Source organism: Cimex lectularius, unplaced genomic scaffold, assembly GCF_000648675.2.
Source record: "Cimex lectularius strain Harlan isolate CLEC.00 unplaced genomic scaffold, Clec_2.1 scaffold39, whole genome shotgun sequence".
Taxonomy (NCBI): Eukaryota; Metazoa; Arthropoda; class Insecta; order Hemiptera; family Cimicidae; genus Cimex; species Cimex lectularius.
This window is the reverse complement of record NW_019392653.1, coordinates 789,808-810,526: the sequence shown is the minus strand read 5'-3', so window position 1 is coordinate 810,526 and position 20,719 is coordinate 789,808. Positions and strand designations below refer to the sequence as shown.

General features: G+C 36.3%; 1 protein-coding gene across 1 annotated transcript in view; it reads left to right on the top strand.

Moving 5' to 3' along the window:
* LOC106671162 overlaps window positions 1–20,719 on the top strand; it is a 49,506-nt gene that overhangs the window by 16,106 nt on the left and 12,681 nt on the right. The window contains exon 2 of the mRNA XM_014402043.2: window positions 7,051–7,092. The gene's annotated coding sequence lies outside the window, so the exon portion shown is untranslated. The remainder of the gene's footprint in view (window positions 1–7,050; window positions 7,093–20,719) is intronic.

The following is a 20,719-nucleotide window of genomic DNA, read 5'->3' as shown; positions in this document are numbered from 1 at the left end:
TGGGTATGTAGAAAGTTAAGAAGTCAGGGTTAGGTGGTTGGTAATATGCAGACACTCAAGTACCTGAGAATAAAGTGATAAATTCAAGAAGTATTCGGGTATTTTCTAAGTATAAAGATAGGAAGATAAGTATTTAAGTTGATGGCACATAGAAAGTGAAGTGCCTGACTACATAGTGCGAAAGTTCAGAAGTTAATTGTTTGGTGGGTATGCATAAAGTAAGTATAAAGGTAAGAAGTTAAGAAGATAAGTTCGTTATATACTTAGGTTTTAATGTGCAGAAAGTTTCTAAATATACAGTTAATTGCTTGGGTGATTCGTATGTAGTAAGTGAAGTATAAAGATAAGAAATTACGAAGTTGGGTTCGTTGGTTTGAAGACGCACAGGAAGTGTTTAGGGCTGTTGGTTTGAGGGTACGTAGGTCAAGTATCTAAGTGCACACGACGTATTAGGTTATTTGGTTGGTAAACATGTAAGAAGTGAAATTTCTAAGTATACAGATACAAAGTTAAGAAGATAAGTTCGTTGTTTGGTAGGTATGTGTTAAGTTCCTAAGTATTACGCTAATTGATTGGTAGAACTTTGCTTTGTACATGCGTAGGATGTGAATTTCCTAATATAAAGTTAGGAAGTTAAGAGGTTAAGTTGGTCGGTATGTGGATATGTAGACAGTGAAGTTCCTAAGTTTAAAGTTAGGGTATTAAGGCGTTAAATTAGTGGGTTGTGAGCGTGTAGGAAGTTCCTAAGATTTTATTAATTGATTGGGAGATACTTATGTTTGTAAGTTTGTAAGTGTGTAGGAAGTTTAATTGTTTGTTGAAAGGTTGGTATGAAGGAAGTGATGTTTCTTCGTGTGCAGTTTACTATCTACCTAAAAAGTTAACTTGGTTGTGAGTGTTGAGGCAGTGAAGTTCCTAAGTATTAAGCTAATTGATTGGTAGAACTTTGGTTTGTACATGTGTAGGATGTGAATTTCCTAATATAAAGTTAGAAAGTTAAGAGGTTAGGTTGGTCGGTATGTGGATATGTAGACAGTGAAGTTCTTGAGTTTAAAATTAGGGAGTTATATTAGTTGGTTGTGAGGGAGTTCCTAGGGATAAAGATAAAAGAGGCAGCCACAAGGACTTCTGCACCTCGACCTGCATATTTATTGTGCCCCCCTGTTTTTTATAACTCACTGGCCAACTTCAGGCTATTAACCAGCCTCCACAGCTTTCCCCGCGGTTCCTAGGTGTAGGATCTTGCTTGTGGTTTTTCTTGTCCTAGTTGCAAGAACCTGCACCTACATAGACCTTCACAGAAACATAAAATGTGTTCTGCGGTCTCCTCCTCTTCCTGGCAGTATCTGCACAGTGTTTCTTCTGTCTGTACTCCTATCTGGTGTATGTGACTTCTTAAGTGGCAGCGCCCTGTCAGGAGTCCAACCAGAATGCTGGTTCGGTTGCGGTTTCCTTCCTTTTGTATTCTTTTGTAAGTTTTGCGGATGGTCCTTCTATGAATCTCTTCGCGTGCCATACCTGTGGTATTGTTCCACCAGGTTTTCGTCTTAGTAAGGCTCCATTTTAAGGAGTATCCTCTTTTGTGGCAAGATGTTTAGGACTCAGAGAGTCTCTTGGCCAACAAAATAAACTTTTCGTTGCCTCTGCCGAGTGCCCAGGGACCCATGCCGAGGTCAGGTCATTAGTGTCACTGACTTCCGTAAGGGCAGTTCCAAACAATCTTCGCCTTCACCTTTCACTTGACTGTCAGAGAAGATGGCTCTCTTCCGGGAATGTATTCCTAGCCTTTTTTATTTTCCTGAAACAGTGTTCAATCGCTATGATTTCTCACTGGAAAACTGTAGCATATTTACCTAGGTTTACTGTCATTTTTGTCTTTGGGTTCATCCCGAAGACTCCAGCTCCCGTGCCCTTGTTGAAGCCGTTAGTATACCAGTAGGTGTTTGCCTTTAGCGGTTCCTTTGGCTCATTCCTCTCGTTCTGGTATCAGTACTTTGTACTATTTAGTACAATTGTATTTTGGAATAGTGGCATCGATTGGCATGCCTAATATGGCATCTGCCTGTATCTCCTCCCTCAGTTTCCATTGTTTATTTACATGGCCTATCCATGCAGACAGGTTGACATGTTGCGCAAAAAGGGGTCCAACACGGACTTTCTGGGTCCTAAACCCTACTGTGGCTTAGCATCTTGCCACAAAAGAAAATATATTTTAAAACCCTTAATGAGTTCAAAACCTGGTAGTATCACAGATATGATGTACGCAAAGAGATTCATAGAAGGACCATCCGCAAAATATACAAAACAACTACTGGAAGGCAACCGCAACCGAACCAGGATTGTGGTTGGACTCCTGTCAGGGCACTGCCACTTAAGAAGGCACAAGCATCGGATGGGTGTACAGACAGATACTGCCAGGATGAGGAGGAGACCGCAGAACACATTCTATATTTCTAAGAGTCTATGTAGGTGTAGGTTCTTGCAACTAGGACAAGAAAAACCACAAGCATGATCCTACACTAAGGAGCCGATGGCAAAGCTATGGAGGCTGATTAATAACCTGAAGTTGGCCAGTGAGTTATAAATAACAAGAGAGCACAAAAGACTATTCAAGTCCAGGTGCAGTAGACCTCCCTATTATACTTTTTATCTATGGTTTATAGTTGAGATGAAAAATAAGTGTCACGAGCGGGATTCGAACCCACGACCTTTTGGCTCAATACACCGCTGTTCTTACCACTTGAGCTATCATGGCTTCGATCCCCTCGGACATCATCTTCCCATCTCAACCTATGTTCGAATTTTCCCTCTTTTTGCCAGATTTTCTTTTTCTTATTCTTAAGAAGGGATGTAAGATGGTAATTCGGAAGATAATTTTTGTATTGTTAACTGCTTTCGTTTCGTTAAGTCAGGACTGTGCTTCGAGTTAGAATGTAAAGGTGCATATTGCTTTTATCTATCCGGACTAGATGGAATAAGACCCATTATAAGGAGAATGCCATAAAACCTCTTTAAAAGACGAATGCTTCCAAAGGAAGGGCGGATTTGAGGCAATGCGAGTCGTGAATTAAGTTAACGGAATTCTAGCACGAAACCGTAGACAAAGAGTAGACCTTTACAACGGCCCCCGGTCCAGGGAGGCCAGAATCGTTAATATTTCAACCGGGGCCGGGTTGGGAAACGTAATTGAGAAAGATCTGCCGAGTCGGCCCGGGCGGGGTGGCCGCTCGTGACTTGTATTTCGCCCGTTCCCCCGATGTCAATGGGAAGCCGAAAAGAGTTCAAGGAGCAGATCACGCACGGTTTTGCCGTTCTTCCGTCTCCCAGGGGTTAATTAGAAAGGAAGAAGGGAAAAATGCTTCTTTTTGAGGGTCAATCACGCCAAGGAAGACCGCTCTACAAGCGGATCTCGTGTCGATTTCATAAATGACATGTAATCTTTTCAAATTTGCCACTTCCTCTCATGGCGTTGAGAACATGTCCACTTTTCGTGGTCATTAGCAGAAAATAATTAAACCTCAAATTTGCCCTAACTCTAATGAACTACTACTACTACCAGCATTCTAAACATCAGCAATTTAAATAATTTCATAATTCTACAATACGATTTCAGTGCGTCCTTGGATTTGATGTAACTAAGGTACAATACTAGTTAATAATTAGGAGTCTACACGTACAGTATGTTAACGAAGTTAAAAATTGAAATTGTACTGTAAAAATTTGGATATAGCAAGTGAATTTTCTTAGTACATTAAATAGTCAAGAAGATTCTTGGTTCGTAGCTGAAAAAAATATGAGTTCAATTGTTTGGTAAGTATGTACGAAGCGAAGATACTAAATTTGTAGTAATGTGAAGGAATGTTTGTAGAAAGTGAAGTTTCTAAGTGTTATGCTAATTGACTGGTAGAACTTTGGTTTATGGTGAATGTGTAGGATGTGAATTTTTTAAAATAAAGTTAGAAAGTTAGGTTTGCTTGTATGTAGGAAGTGAAGTTCCTATGTGTTAAGTAGCTGATTGGTAGTCTTTTGTTGGTAAGTATGGTCAGAGAAGTTCCTTAGGGAGTAAAGACGTTTGATTAGTAGGTTGGTAGGTGGTATGTAAGTAGTGAAGTTCCTAAGTATTAAGTAATTGATTGGCAGATACTTAGGCTTGTTTGTGTGTACAAAGTGAAGTTCCTACAATAGATATAAAATAAGAAAGGCAAGGTATGTTGATATGTAAGTGAAGTTCCTAGGTGTTAAGCAGTTGATCGGTAGAGTATTTGTTGGGAAGTGTGTAATCAAAGAAGTTCCTAAGTATTACGTTAGGGAGTTAAACCGTTTGATTAATTGGTTAGTAGGTGAAATGTAAGAAGTAAAGTTCCTAGGTGTTAAGCAGTTGATCGGTAGAGTATTTGTTGGGAAGTGTTTAATCAAAGAAGTTCCTAAGTATTACGTTAGGGAGTTAAACCGTTTGATTAATTGGTTAGTAGGTGATATGTAAGAAGTAAAGTTCCTAAGTATTATGCCAAATGATTGGTAGAACTTTGGTTTGTAAATGTGTAGGATGTGAATTTTCTAATATAAAGTTTGAAAATTAAGGAATGTTGGTATGTTAGAAAGTGAAGTTTCTAAGGGGTAAGTATTTGATTGATGGTCTTTTGTTGGTAAATGTGTAGTCAGACAATTTCCTAAGTATTAAGTTGGGATTATTAAGACGTTTACCTATTTCGTTAGTAAGAAATGAAGGCAATTGATTGGTAGATATATATAGGCTTGTACATGTGTACAAAGTGAAGTTCCTAGATATAAAATCAGAAAGTTGAGATATGTTGGTATGTAAGTGTAGTTTCCAAGTATTAAGTAGTTGATTGGTAGTATTTTGTTGGTAAATGTGGAGTCAGAGAAGTTCCTAAGTATTAAGTAAGGGAGTTAAGACGTTTAATTAGTTCGTTTGTAAGAAGCGAAGTTCTTAAGTATTATGTAAGGGAGTTAAGACGTTTAATTAGTTCGTTAGTAAGAAGCGAAGTTCCTAAGTATTAAGGAAGGTAGTTAAGACGTTTAATTAGTTCGTTAGTAAGAAGTGAAGTTCCTAATAATTAAGTAAGGGAGTTAAGACGTTTACTTATTTCGTTAGTAAGAAGCGAAGTTCCTAATAATTAAGTAAGGGAGTTAAGACGTTTACTTATTTCGTTAGTAAGAAGTGAAGTTCCTAATAATTAAGTTTTGGAGTTAAGACGTTTAATTAGTTCGATAGTAAGAAGTGAAGTTTCTAAGTATTAGGTAATTGGTTGGTAGATATATATATAGGCCTGTAAGTTTGTACAAAGTGAAGTTCCTATATATAAAATTAGAGAGTTACAGTATGTTGGTATGAAATTGAGATTCCTAAGTATTAAGTTAGGGAGTTAAGATTCTTGATTAGTTGGTTAGTAGGTGGGCGTGTAAGAAGTGATGTTCCTAAGAATTATTAATTAATTGATTGGTAGATACTCAAGCTTGTAAGTGTGTATAAAGTGAAGTTCCTACATACAAAATGAGAAGATTAAGACGTTTGGTGGGTATGTATGAAATGAAGGTCTTACGTGCATAATTAGGTCGTTTCTAAGAAGTAAGGCTATCTGGTATAACGTTATGAAGTTACGAAATTACCTTGTTTTGTGGTACGTATTAGGGAGTAAAGTACATACCACAGTATATGATGAAATCTAAAGGAATGGAAGGAAGCTGAAAAATTAAGTTATTTGGTTGATGGATATGTACAGAGTCAAATATTTAACTGAAAAGACATAAGAATTTATTTTATAAAGTTAGTTGGTTGGTGAGTATGAAGGAAGTGAAGGTTCTAAGTATTATGCTTGATTGGTAGACACTTTGGTATGTAAATGTATAGGAAGTGAAATCAGTAAATATATAGTTAGATCAGAATAGAAAATGAAAAGGTTGGGTGGTAGATGGGTACGGAGGACGTTTAATTCTTGTATTTATTATAAGTATTTTATTATAAGTTTGTTTTATTACATCATATTATTTATTATAAGTATTTTAACTTTCTAATTATACAGGGTTTATCAACTTCTATAATCCACCCATTAAAAAACGGTTTTATTCAAACCCCAAGTTAATTTTCGCTAGTAATCGTAAGGTGGTAACAGATTTAACATAACTTTTTCATCTGACAGCTGGGAAATGTCACTAACTTTGTTATTTTAAATAATAATCCCATATTTGTATTGTACAATTCGATTCTGGAGCTTATTTTTACTGAAAGTAAAATTTTGATAGGATCGGCCATTCAGATTGTGGAGAGAGAGAGAGAGAGAGAGAGAGAGAGAGAGAAAATAAACGTTTTAATTGATATTTGATTATTTTTATATTTAAAAATTTGCCTTAAATGAAGAATTGTTAATGTAGCCTTTCATTATTATTGTTTACGCCAATTATATTTATTTGTTATGACACGTCAGGGTTGTAAGCAGGGCGAGGCGCTGACTTCTTGCATTTCTGCCAACTTTACTTGTCTTACACATCAATTATGTGATCTGGTGTTTGTCATGTTAATTTCGCAAGCTCAAAACTCAGAAATAGTTCTGTATATTTATATTGCAAAGTCAGGGTTATAAGTGGGGGGAGGCGAAACGCTGATTCTTTAAATTTTTCCCAAGCCTGCCTTTGTCAGACGGTAGTTATATGATTTGTCATTTAGTTTTATTTTTTAATTGTCGCAACTCAGAAATTAATCTAAATAGGGATATGCCTAGACGTCAGGGTTATAAGCAGGGAGATGTGTGGCACTGATTCTTTACATTTCTGTCATCTTTGCCTATGTCAGACGCCAATTATATTATCTTTTCCTTAATGACCTAATGTCGCAAGCTCCAAACTTAGAATTAATAGTGCATTTGTATATCTGGCGTGAAGTCAGGGTTATCAGCATGGAGAGGCGGGGCGCTGACTTCTTAAATTTTAGTCAACTCTTACTGTCTCAGACGCTAATTATGTTTATTTGTTATAATTAAGAAACGCACAGTTTTTTGTTGAAAGTTATTTATGGTGACATTTATTTTTCAGGAAGCCCGTGAAAAATGAGCGATATGTAAGCTGACACATAAGGTAAATCATTTCATTTATGAAATATGCTTCGGGTCTTGTTTAAAATTAGATTTAAGGCAAAAGAAAAATGCATGTTCTTCTTTTTTCTAATTTATATATTTATATATTCCAAGAGTGAAAGTTTCTGTCCCGGAGCGTACGTGATGTTAATTGGGAGGAATTTTCACTTTTTCCCACCGTTCTTTCTCACTTGGTAAATAGTGCTCGTATGACGCAACTCAGTGGTACGATTTTTACTTTTGTCCCAAGCACCGGCTCAAGCTCGGCTTGGGGGGGGGGGCTTTTTTAGAAAGTGAGAACGGACGGGATTTTGTTTGTTTTTCTCTCGACGGCCTATGAGCATCGACCGTGCCCAGCTCTTCAAGGCCTGTCCTCTCCCTGATGCAGAAGGATCCCATCCCGTGACAAAACCGCACGGATGTAATAAAATATAATGATCTAAGCGCGGTTTGAGAGAAAAAATAATGAAATTGCGTTACATAAAAAAAAGAAGGAAAATGATAAATTATTCAAAATGATACTCAGCGAGAAAGACGTATAATATCTTCACCTTGAAACATAACCCTTAAAGAAAGTTTATTCTGACTTTAGAAAACATTTATGAATCTTACTGTAGAGGAATTAAAATCGTAAATACAATCCGTTTTTAAAAACAGTAAACAAAACTTTTAAAATCTTATGAAAAGTAGGATAACAGGCACACAACATAAACCATAATTTACAACATTATTTATCTAATTTGAGAAAGCATTTTATTCTTATTAACAATAATAAAGTCCGTAGTCAGATGGCTTGACATTAGGGTTATAAGCAGGGAGAGGCGCGCCGCTAAATGCTGACTTTTCTGCCAAGACTCACAAATCCGACGCAAATTATTTGCCGGAACGCTAATTATGTTATTATCGCAAGCCCCAAACTCTGAAAGAAATCTGTATATATACCTGGCGTGATGTCAGGGTTATAAGCAGGGAGAGGCGAGGCGTTGATTCCTTAAATTTCAACTCTGTCTGCGTTAGACGTCAATTATGTGATTTTTTTCGTTCTCGCCGCAACCTCCAAACTTGGAATTATTACTGTGTGTATATTTGACGCGAGGTCAAGGGTATACGCAGGGAGAGTCAAATTCCTTACATTTTTACTTTTCACGTATTAGTCGCAATTCTTTTTCAGTTTTCCAGTAATGAAAGCAATAAATATACGATTGAGTACGAAATGCAGTGACGATAGAAAATATCGTATTGGGAGGGGCAGAGTCAGAGTTATAAGCAGGGAGAGGTGAAACGCTGAGATGTTTCATTATTAATTAAAAATAAAATATATATTATAAAATTCCAAAAATTATATTAAGCCGTTGAATACGATGTTAAACTGCAACAGAAGTTTATACTAGGTTAACTATATTTAAAACAAATTCGAGATTCTTCAAACATATTCTCTTTTGAAAGTTTCTAACAACCTGGTTATAAATTAAGTCTATATCAGACCTAGGCATTCTAAAGTTTAATCCGACAATAATGCGACGACTTTCTACTTGCTATTCGAAAAATCATTCTAAAAGAGGAAAATTCGATCAGGAGAAAGTATCGACTGCGGAAATGACTCTCTGGAATCCAGCCGGAGGGAAATCATAATCATGGGCATTAATCATGATAAACGGTTGAAATAGGTGCAGTAGGATAAAATCAAAAGCCCGAGAGAGAAAATTTCACAACGCAGTTGACATTTTATCCCCGGATTATATTAAATTCGAATATTTTTTTGTTTTTTCTTTACACTCCTGTGCCTGGAATATAAATGATATTTTTTTTTGGAAAATTAGCCAACGGTGTAAAACGTGTTCGAAATTTTGAAATGCGCCGGATTATCAGATTTAAATAGCAAAGCTTTGTTTTTAGTATTTTTTTATATATAATTTTTTTTAATCATTAAAATTCTATCCCAGCAAGGAGTAAGTTACAGTATAAAAAATTTCCTTTATTATAAAAACAAATTCATATAAACAAATTAGATAATACATATAATTATTTGAAGGCAGACAAATAAATGAAATTCACTCACATATTTTCTCAGCTCCGAGCCCATCCCCTAACTTCACCTAACCCAACCCCTAACCAATCTGAATATCTGGCAAGACGATAGGGATATAAGCAGGGAGAGGCGCGACACTCATTTCTTAAATTTCTAACAATTTTTTACATCTTAGACGCCTATTATGATTTTTTGTTATTGCTGCAAGCTTCAAATTCAGAAATAAATCCTTATATATCTACTGCGACATAAGAGTTATAAGCAGGGAGAGGCGAGGCGGTGAGTCCTTACATTTCTGCTAGCTCTTATTATCTCAGAAAATAATTCTGTGCCGAAATGCCAATTATGTGATCTGTTGATGTGCTTTTGCCGTGAGCTCCAAACACAACAATTATTCTACATATTTATCGATTAGCCATGGCAGGGTTATAAGCAGGGAGAGGCAAGACAATTCCTTACAGCAGAGAGAGGGGCCGCTGACTCTTTAAATTTCTGCCAACTCTTAATGTCTCAAACGCCAATTATGTGCTGTTTTTGATCAAATTGCCGCAAGCTTCGAACTCATAAATAAATCTCTCTAAATACAAATATATAGTTAGAGCGACGTCCAAGGGTATTGAATGGCACTTCAACCCTTCTTATGCCCCTAACTTTGGTGGACTTTGGGAGTCTATTATAAAATCGACATAAAAATTACTGTATTCTGTTATTGGGGAATCCTCACTTGCTTTTGAGAAGTATTCGTCTCTGTTCATAAAAATTGAGGCTCTCCTCAATAGTAGTCCCTTATGCTCTCTTCCGGATGCTGATGATTATTCAGACTATCTATCACCGGGACATTTCCTTGTTGGAAGGCCTCTCTTAGCAGTTGCCGAAAGCATGGCACCGACGGATATCACCTCTCACGCCAGTGACATAGGGTGAATCAATTGAGCCAAACATTTGGTAATTATGGTCGCAACAGTACATGAATTCCTTGATGCAACCTAATAAGTGGAGAAGCCCACAATCTAAATTCGGGTAGGTGACGTCGTTTTGTGAAGGAAATCAACACCTCCCCACTGTCGTGGCCGATAGGTCGCGTCCAAAGCCTCCTCCATACTGGCGATGACGACGTAACTCGAGTGGTTACTGTACTAACAAAAGGAGGTCTCTTCAAACTGTTTATTCGTTCACTCTTGGCTATCCATCTTTAAGTAAACCACACACACCCTACATAGTCTTTGTGAATAATTGTTTTCTTTTATATTATTTTCTTAATCGCAAGTAACTTTTTTCTCTCGTTTAACGTTAGAAGCCACAAGTAGTATTATCTCTTTGTTCATTTTTCTTTCCACAATGAAGTTTTATCAAATTTGGTGGGCGGTATGTTTACGCCGAAGCGGAATTTATTTTATTTTCTTATTCAAAATTAGTCAATTAAAAATTCTTATTAAAATTCAATTCTCTTTATTTCTCAAGTTCTTCAAGTTCTCTTTATCTTAAGCCTCCGATTGGCCCGCGGAATGATGAGAGGCTTAGTTGGTGGACTGTCTAGGCTTCTTCATACCGTCCGTTTACCGGAATAAAAGAGATTTAAGATTCAAAACGTTTTTAGTTATCTATGTGATATTTTGCTAATACTATGGCTACTTTTACCAATGAAGAATACTCTGCTATACATCTTATATACGGGTTTTGCGGGTTTAATGCGATGGCAGCGAGTCGAAAATACATTGCGGAAGGTTTTAAAAAAATGTATCAATTCCATTAAAAATTTCGTTTTTTATTTTTTAGTATTATTAATCGTTCCACCTTACCAATCCTTCAACCACGAGTTTTTTCCTTTCCTTCATCAATTTCTTCATCTTTGAAAAAAGTAATTAAAAAAGCTTTTTTAAACTACTAAAAAGGATATTAAATGCAGTACGTCTTCTGAAATTTGCTGGTCTATAGGTTTGGAAATAGTAGTTTAGAATCACCTTAGTAAATTTATCAACTTTGAAAAAAAATTTTTTTTTCAAAGTTCTGGCTACTCAAACGTTATTTCACGAAAGTTTACTGGTTTAGTATTGATCATATCTTATTGAAAATTTAACGTAGTTTTCAATGGTATCAACAGATCTTTTCAAAACCTTTTAGTTTTGGAGTTATCATTGTTTATTTGAAGCAAGGTAGTGAAATGTTAAAATAACAGAAAAAGTGGAATAACTCCGAAACTGCGGAGATTCGGACCATAGTTAGACTTTTTGGTTCCATTTTGAGTGTAGAATACCTGTGCCACTTAAAAATTTTTCACGCTTCTGGATTTTAGAAAATTAGACGTTACTACAACCCTTAAGAGGATAATAAATAAATAATCTCTTCTTTCATTGGTAATTCTTTTCCTTTAAACCAACACAAACTAAAAATAATCTGTATATATGCAGCGCGATGACGGGGATATAAGCAGGGAGAGGCAAGAAGACACTAATTCCTTACATTTCTGCCAAATTTTCATGTGTTAGACGCCAATTATACGTTTTCGTTATAGCCCAAAGTTCCAAATTAAGTCATAAATCTGTATATATCTGTATACCATATATATATATCATATATATTAGGACCACTTGAAAATTCATCACACCTATGGATTTTAGATAATTAGACGTTATCGCTTGGGAGGATGGATATCTCTTCTTTCATTGGTGGTTCTTTTCCATTAAAACAATTTTAAATTTAAGAAAATCAGTTTTTGTTTATATAAATCGACGCAAATGCAGTTTTGTTTTGAGACATGTCAGTTGGCTCAACAACGTGGCATTTCCTGCGTCCAGATATCACCAATTAGGCTTTTTATCTCTATGTTTTTCGCTAATCACGAACCGTTTAAGGATTCCCGAGGGGTATTTCACAATTTGAATTAAACCACAATTAAGAACCGCTTGTTGTTGTTCTTTTTCGTTTGTTCTCGGTTGGCCAATCGTCTTGAGCAAACTGCCAATTTGCATTGTGAACGGAGCGGAGTTTGGAAACGTACCCGGTCCTTCCAAGGCGACGGTGGCAAAAGAGCTTTTCCATCGCAGTCATCGAGGGAAAAAGCGCTGATTCATTTTCACCGGCGAGGTACCGTTTTTCCAACCGGGAACCCGAGACGCACGGGATTTTATTGCGGAACAGGATTGAAAACATGGCGATTTCACTATTTCATCACGATGATGAGTTTAAACCATCTACCTCGAATAACTGACACCATAGAAACCTACACGTCTGTCCAAACTAATTATTTTAATACAATATATATAGCTTCAGTATTTAAAAAAATTGTCAGTTTTGATTTTGAAAACGGTTGGCAGTAAAATATCTGGAATTAAATTTATATTTATTTTTAAAATATTATATATAATTTTTCTACAACGATTAAAACGTAATATATTCATACAGTTTATTAATCGTAGAAAATATCTATATATTTATAACCTCATTTTTACTAAAAAATTAATTCTTAATGCTATTGCAACAAAGGTGATTTTTAATATCACACAGTTTCACTTCTAAGTTATCTCTATTAAATATAAAGTTTTCAAGTAGTAATTATAATCATTTTGAACAATTGGTCAGTCGATTTAAGATTGTTCAACCAAAGAATCAATAATTTCCAAATAATTTTATCCAATCCGTGACACTGTTGAGTTAGGGTTATAAGCACGGAGAGGCTTTTGCCTAATTCAAAAGCTTTCGAATTCCACCATATTTACGTTGCACTTGGATAGAATGATCATGGAATAAGCTAAACCGATATGGGCAGGAATTTAACTGCAGACAATTGACTATTCCAAAATTTCTTAGCACTTTCTTTTTCTCACTTATCCATCCTCTCAATCAATTAATGACTAATTAACAGGTTCATTTGCTCACTTATCTACTCACTCCAATCAAAAAATGACGTGTACACAATCATACGCTTAATTCCCAAATAATTGGGTACAAATTTATAAAATACTTACATATTGTATGATCGCTCATTCACACACTTAAACTTATTGACAAGCTCATTCACTCACTCATCCACCCTCTCAATTGAAATACTGGATGAATGAATGATTGACCGGATCATTCACCTATTTATCCATTTTTCTGCTCATGTACTGAATGAATCACTTATTGACAAGCTCATTCACTCACTCAACCAACATCTCAACTCAAATACTGAATGAATGAATGTTTGACCGAATCATTCATCCACTTTTTCTACTTAAGTACTGAATGAAAAACTGATTGGCTTATCGACTCATTCCAATCAAATAATGTCAGAGTAAGTCAGTCATTCAAAAACTCAATTCAAAATAATGACTAACACTAAGTTAGAGGCTTAGAAACTCACTTACGAATCCACCCCTCAACTCAAATACAAAATGATTGATTACGAAGCACATTTTCTTTCCCCTCTCTCTGTTTCTCTCTCCCTTTCTCTCTCGCTCTCTTTTTCCCTCTCTCTCTCTTTTCTCACTCACCCTCTCTCTCTTCCTCCCTCTTACCCTCTTTCTCATTCCACTCATCCACTTTTTCAACTCAAATACCGAATGAATGACTTATTGAACAGCTCGTTCACCCACTACCCACCTCAACTCTCTCCCTCTCTCACTCTGTTTCTCTCCCTCCTTCTTTCTCTCTCACTCTCACATACACTTCCACATTAACTGGCAGAAAGGTTTAGTCTCTCGTTCGCGACCTAAATTTGCGAGATTTTTATATACAACAATTCATTCCCTCTCTCCCTTCCTCTCTCCCTATCTCTCTCGCTCTCTTTTTCTCTCTCTCTCTCTCTTTTCCTCCCTCCCTCTCTCTCTTTTCCTCCCTCCCTATCTCTCTCTCTCTCTCTTCCTCCCCCTCTCCCTCTCTCTCTCTCTCTCTCTCTCTCTTTTCCTCCCTTCCTCTCTCTCTCTCTCCTTCTCCCTCTTTCCTTTTCTCTCTCCCCTCTCTCTCTTTCTCTCTCTCTCTCTCTCCATACTTTCGTAAAAATATGCCCTAATACAAAAAAATGAGGAATGTGTGTTCAACAGTTCACCTTGACCCTTCTATTTTAATCGTTTTATTGTTTCGATTAAAATGAAAGGATCCAGGGAAATTTTTGCACACTTACTCCTCATTTTTCCGTATTAGGACATATTTTATTAATATATATATTGATTGAGGATGTTTAATAATTTCGTTTTGTTTCTATTAACTCTTAATTCCTGTGAACGGACGTTCTGGTTTTTCAAATGACTTCGGTTTCTGACTCTATATTTATTTTTTTACTTTATTTTACCGGTTGGGGCTCATCAAGGAAGTAGATGAGGCAGCCCGAGAAGGCTTCCCGTTATCGACCTCATCGGCCCCCGGTGAGAGGCTGAGGATGTGAAGGCATAAGGAATCTTTCAGCTCTAGTAAATGCCGGCGGCTCCACGGTAGAACGAGCTGGGACCGTTTCCACCCGTTACCGGTCTCTCACTCTCTCTCTCCCTCTCTTTTTTCATCTTCACTGCAATTCCACTTTGAACTGTTTGCACTAAGCCAAACGGTACAGCATAAAAGGGCGATTTGCATTCCGCCGAACCGTGCCCATTATCCACAGTTCGACGCCTCCCTTGATTCCGGACACCGGCTCCATGCCGAATCGGATGAAACAGAAACGGGAGTTTCCACTTGTTTACCTTCTTAAATCGAACGGCTGTTCTCAAGACGCACGGATCGGAAAACGGAAATTTTTCGAAAGGAAAATTATTCTCAAAAAAGGATGACCAATGAGATAGCTAAACAGCGAATACAAGCGGACCTGGCAGACTTTGCGACTAGAAAATCGAGAAGTTCAATCAATATCTATTAATATTAATCACGATATGAATACCAGAATTAAAACTAAATGCTAATGCAAGAGGTTTTGCACGGTGAGGTATTAAGTCCTACACTGTTCAACGTTTCATCCAATATACTTTGACCATTTTTCACCAGGGTGATCTTGAGTAAAGTGAACGAATGAACTATTTAACAAAAAAGTAAGACGAGCATTTTTCTTTATTTAAAAAAAAATCTAATATTAATTTTTTGTAAGCGATTTCACTTTCTTTACTTGAAAAAGATCTCAGTAAGAGTTAAGAAAAATAATTAATTTTCTAATCCTTAATTGCACTTGTGTAAAAGTGAAAGAGCCAGTTTCACACTGGAAACAAAAATTTAAAAAAAAAATACTCCAAGATTATCGTGCCTCGATACTAGGCAGCTGGACATTATGTTCCCCTCCCCTCAATCCATTCTTCACATTATCCACTTTCTTTCACCGTCCAATTGTGAAGGAATGTCGCGGCCAATTCCTGCCGGCGGTGCTGTAATTTAAAATGACGCATAAACGAGTATCGGACTGTTAATTGGACACCGTTCCTCTTTTCCTCTCAGGGATTAGGCCAGCAAGAAAAAAAAATAAAGCGAGACGAGTTGGAAAATTTTGCAACGGTCTCGTTTCACTTTTTAAATATCACTTGTATAGGCACGTCCTTGCGTTCATGGAATTAATTAATGGGGTCCTTTCTTTTTGGGCGTGAGGTTGGGTGGAGATCATTGATGGACGTGGGCAACAAAGTTTTCTTCCTTAAAATATCTACTTATTTATCTACCTGTTGTTCTCAAAGAATGACTATGAATTTTTTCTAATTCTTTTTTTTCCCCGCAGTCTCTTTCTCACTTCCTGTTTTTCTCTTTCCCCACTCACTTTCTTTGCTTTTCACTGATTCACTCCGTTTTCTCTCTCTCTCTCTCTCTCTCTCTCTCTCTCTCTCTCTTTCTCTCTCTCTCTCTTTTCTTTCGCCTCTCTGTACGTATGTCGTTGAATGTAAGAATGGTCACTATACGACCAAATTGGGCAATACTAAATACAACTAAATATCGCTCTCTTTTTTCTTTTTTCTATCTTTATTTCTCACACATTCACTCCCTTTTATATTTCTCTTTCTCCTTCCTCCTCGCTCTCTCAATTTCTCTCTCTCTCTCTCTCTCTCTCTCTCTCTCTCTCTCTCCCCCTCTCTCTATAACCCACTCATTCTGTCCGTTTTAACACCCTCTCTATCTCTCTCTCTCTCTCTCTCCCATCTCTCACTTTCTTCTTTTTCTATCTTTATTTCTCACTCATTCACTCCCTTTTATCTCTCTCTTTCTCCTTCCCCCTGTTTCTAATACACTCATTCACTCCGTTTTATCTCCCATTCTCTCTCTCTCTCCCCTCTCTCTGTTTCTCTTTTTTTCTCACTCATTTACTCCCTTTTCATCACTCTTGTTTTTATTTTCTCTATCTTTATTTCTCACTCATTCACGCTTTTTATCTCTATCTTTCTTCTTCCCCTCTCTCTAACCCTCTCATTCACTCCGTTTTATCTCCCAATCTCTCTCTCTCTCTCTCTCTCTCTCTCTCTCGCTCCCTCTCTCTCTTTCCCCTCTCTCTCTCCCACTCTCACTCATTTACTCCCTTTTTCATCTCTCTAGTTTTTCTTTTCTCTATCTATTTCTCACTCATTCACGCCTTTTTATTTCTTTCTTCTTTCCCTTTCTCTAACCCACTGATTCACTCCGTTCTCTCTCACTCTCTCTCTCTCTCTCTCACTCTCTTTCTCTCTTTCTCAATGAATTTGTAAGAATTTTTACTTCTCACTCACATTCCGTTTAATGTTATTTATTGTAAATGGGCATGTCGTACGAACTGATTCGCATTACAAGTTACAAACAAGATTTGAATTTTTGAATTTCCTGTTTCTTCTGATTTCACGTTTGCATTCCGGTATTGTTGTACCAACACCGTTCAATATTAGAGATTTTTTTTAATTATTCACAAACGTTGTTAAACTTTTCATGCTTTCAGAAGAGTAGGAGGAAACTTTACACGTCAAACTGTTTAAAGTGATGTTCAGCGATTACATATAAAGAGGCAGAGGGATAACTAGGCAAACAATGGAAATAATTTTTGACGGCCGGCGTCACTTATGAAATGCATCGGCGGTTCTTTTGTTTTATGTAATAAAACCGTTCATTGTCCTGCCATTATGGGGCATTTCCGATGGTTCCGTCGTTCCTGGCTGTCATGGGCCGATTTTTGATTTGGCAAGGCCGAAGCGGGAACAAGGCAGGGCTCCGGGAGGACTTGCCCACGGCGACTTTATGAATGAGAAGCGGTTGGAAACTGGTATTTTTTTGAGGTAGGAGCACGACGGAGGAAAAGAGGAGGACGACGCCCGAACCGGTTCCTGAGGATCGGACGGCTCAAATCCTCCCGCCCTTCGCACGCGATCCTTGGCCACATCCTCCGCCTAGAAAATTTCAGCAACGCGCAAACTTAAAATCACCGAGTTGTAGATAACATTTTTTTTTATTTTAGGATTATAAAGCCAAATAAACTCCCTTAATCCATGATTAATCAATAAAAGTTTTAACATATTTCATATTGTTTATCTTAAAAGGGTAAACAAATGCAGAGGAGTCTTTTTAAGACCCAGGATGACGCCTGAGGCGTGTCCCTGCTGGAACAATGAGATAACCGCGGGGGCTTGGCTCTGACGCAACGGCAAAAAATCCGCCTAGACTCGCTAATTTCTTCTAGTCACCCTAACGAACAGTTTCGGTAAGCCATCTAAAAAAAATCCTGTCAAAATGAACTTCTTGAAAACTTGGTCTGAATTGGTTACAAGCCGAGATAATCGGCGCATTGTTCCAAGACTTTTACAAAGTTCAAGAACCATTGTTCAACATTTGTTTGACGGCTTATTATTCGTGTTATACATTCTAACCTTCACCTATTGCAGAACAGTTGTTTCAAGCGGTTCAGATCACGTAGAGCTTATCACACCCTTGACTTACTGGATTGTAACTCACGCACTTATCTACATACTCTACACACAGGCCAATTGACTGACAGATTGAAAAGCTCATGCGATACAATTAATAAATTATGACATTTTTCATGGATTGTGATGACTATTTATTATAATTTGCATCGCTGTTATAGAATATCAGACGCGTTTCTTCATAAAGAGTGACAGAATCGTTCTTTCATTTAATTAACTACTAAATTAACTTAAATATGCGATTAACGGATTCAGTTACTTATCAATCTCAGATAATGTATAAATGACTGATTGACAGGTTCATTTGCTCACTTACCCACTAACTCCATCAAATAATGACTCGTTACTCAGTCATTTGTTCACTCAACTCAAAATAATGACTTAGTGAAATTCACTTACTTATCCATTTTTATTTTTTTTATTTTTACATAGACATGCAGAAAATACATATAATATACAAATATACATACATAATAAAACAAATATTTGAATATTAATAAATAAAACATAATAAAAATAATGCTAAAACAAAACAAGATCCGTATTTAGAAAGCTAGAACAAATGCAATAATAATATCACCTTATATCCTAATTTTAATTTTAATTAAATATAAATATTGAAACAAAATTTAACGTTATTTATATAATTGTAGGTTTTTCAACTTATATACAAAATGAATGAAACATTGACAAGCTCATTCACTCAGTTATTTTTTCAATTTAAATGCCGAATGAACGACTGATTTACAGACTCATTCGCTTACTTATGCACTTTTCAATTTAAACACCGATTGAACGCCTGATTGATAAACTCAGTCGCTCACTTATCCACTTTTCCAACTCAACCACCGAATGAATAATTCTTTGATAAGCAGAAAAAGTAGTAGAGTAGACTCATTTATCTACTTTTGCAATTTAAATTCCAAGTTAACTACTAGAATAAACAACTGNCTAATCGTAGGTATCTGACATGATACACAACAAAATATGTAAAAACATGGAAGATAAAAACTTTAAACCTTAATAGGACAAAAACATAAAAATTGACTACCTAATCGTAGATTTATACCCAAGTATCGTCGAAGTTTGGGAAATTGGAAATATTGTTTTTACTCTTTTACGTCGTTTTATAAATTTTTAGAATTGAACCTAACCGTGGATTTATACAAAAAATATTGTCTAAGTTTGGAAAATTGACGTTTTGTTTATACTCTATTACGTAGATAAAGTAAATTTTTTTTTTTAAAGAACCTAATCGTAGATATTTAACAAAAAACCTAATCGTAGATATTTAACAAAAAACCTAATCGTAGATATTTAACAAGATACACAACGAAATATATAAAAACGTGGAAAATAGAAAACTAGGGAATTGAAGAAAATAAACTTCTAAGGAATAAATCGGAGACAGTAACATTAGAAAAATAAAATTGACTAAACTTTTATACCCAAGTATCGTCGAAGTTTGGGAAATTGAAAATATTGTTTATACTCTTTTACGTCGATATATTAATTTTTTTTGTCCTGAACCTAATCGTAGATATTTGAGAATATACACAAAATATGTAAAAACATGGAAAACTGATAGATAGACTGATTTGTTCACTTATCCAATTTTTCAACTCATACACCGAATGAACGACTGATTTACAATCTTATTCGTTTACTTATCGACTTTTTCAATTTAAGTACCGAATTAACGATTGATCGACAGGCTCGTTCGTACACTTATCCACTTTCTCAAGTCATATACTGAATGAATAACTGATTGACATACTTATTTACTTATATTATCCATAAACCCAACTCCAATACTGTTTACGTGCTTGATCGACAGGCTGATTTTTCGCGCTTATTCACCATCTCAACTCAAATATCGAATGAATGCTGACCAGCAAGCTCATTAACCGGTTTATGCACTCACTTAATTAAAATAGTTACAGACTGTGTTACTCACCATACACTCACTTTACCAAGAATGACTTACAGGTTGATCGACAGGGTATTTAATCATTTCTTCTCACCCAGTTGAAAAGAATGTCTGACAGATGGAATAAATGATTGGCAGGATCTTTCCTTCAGTTATTGAATCAATCGACTGAATTGGCAAAACGACGACCTGACTTGTGTCTTTAGTCGTAAATCATTGCGTATTTTGCATAATTTCCTGATATTTTTATTTATGTGTTTGAACATTCTTATTTTTTTAAATATATTTGTTTGAATTTTACCTTGTAAAATTAATTAAAGACAGACATATGGTCTTGGCGCCGTGGATGTCCTTATTTGGCAGGACCGGTTGCCGGGATATTGCGTACGAAGGACCGACCACTTCCGCTTTCGCCCAGGGAATCTTGTCAGCCCGTTTTCGTATCCTTTCCCTTTCTCGTCGAAAAAATACGACACGTCAATGAACACCTTGTCCTTATTATATAAATATATTGCCCTTTGAACTATACATAAAAAGTAAATGAAATATAGTGCCTTTATAAAAAGGGGTTGCGGTTTTTGTAAAAGAGAAAATTTATCAAGCATTGTGTAAATATATGTGTAATAAATTGCGAATACTTGATAAAAATCGTACCGGTGTGTAATAATGTCCTCCTAGGAATATATGTACTGTATATTTCTATGGGTTTGATAACGATTTTGTTCGGGATAATGGGAATTTGCCTTGTAAACTTTGATTTATATCGATTTCCACTTGCTGTATCCTTTTCTTTCTCTTGTTCGTGACGTTGCGTCGAGTAAGGCTTATGTCCTTTTAAAAAGGC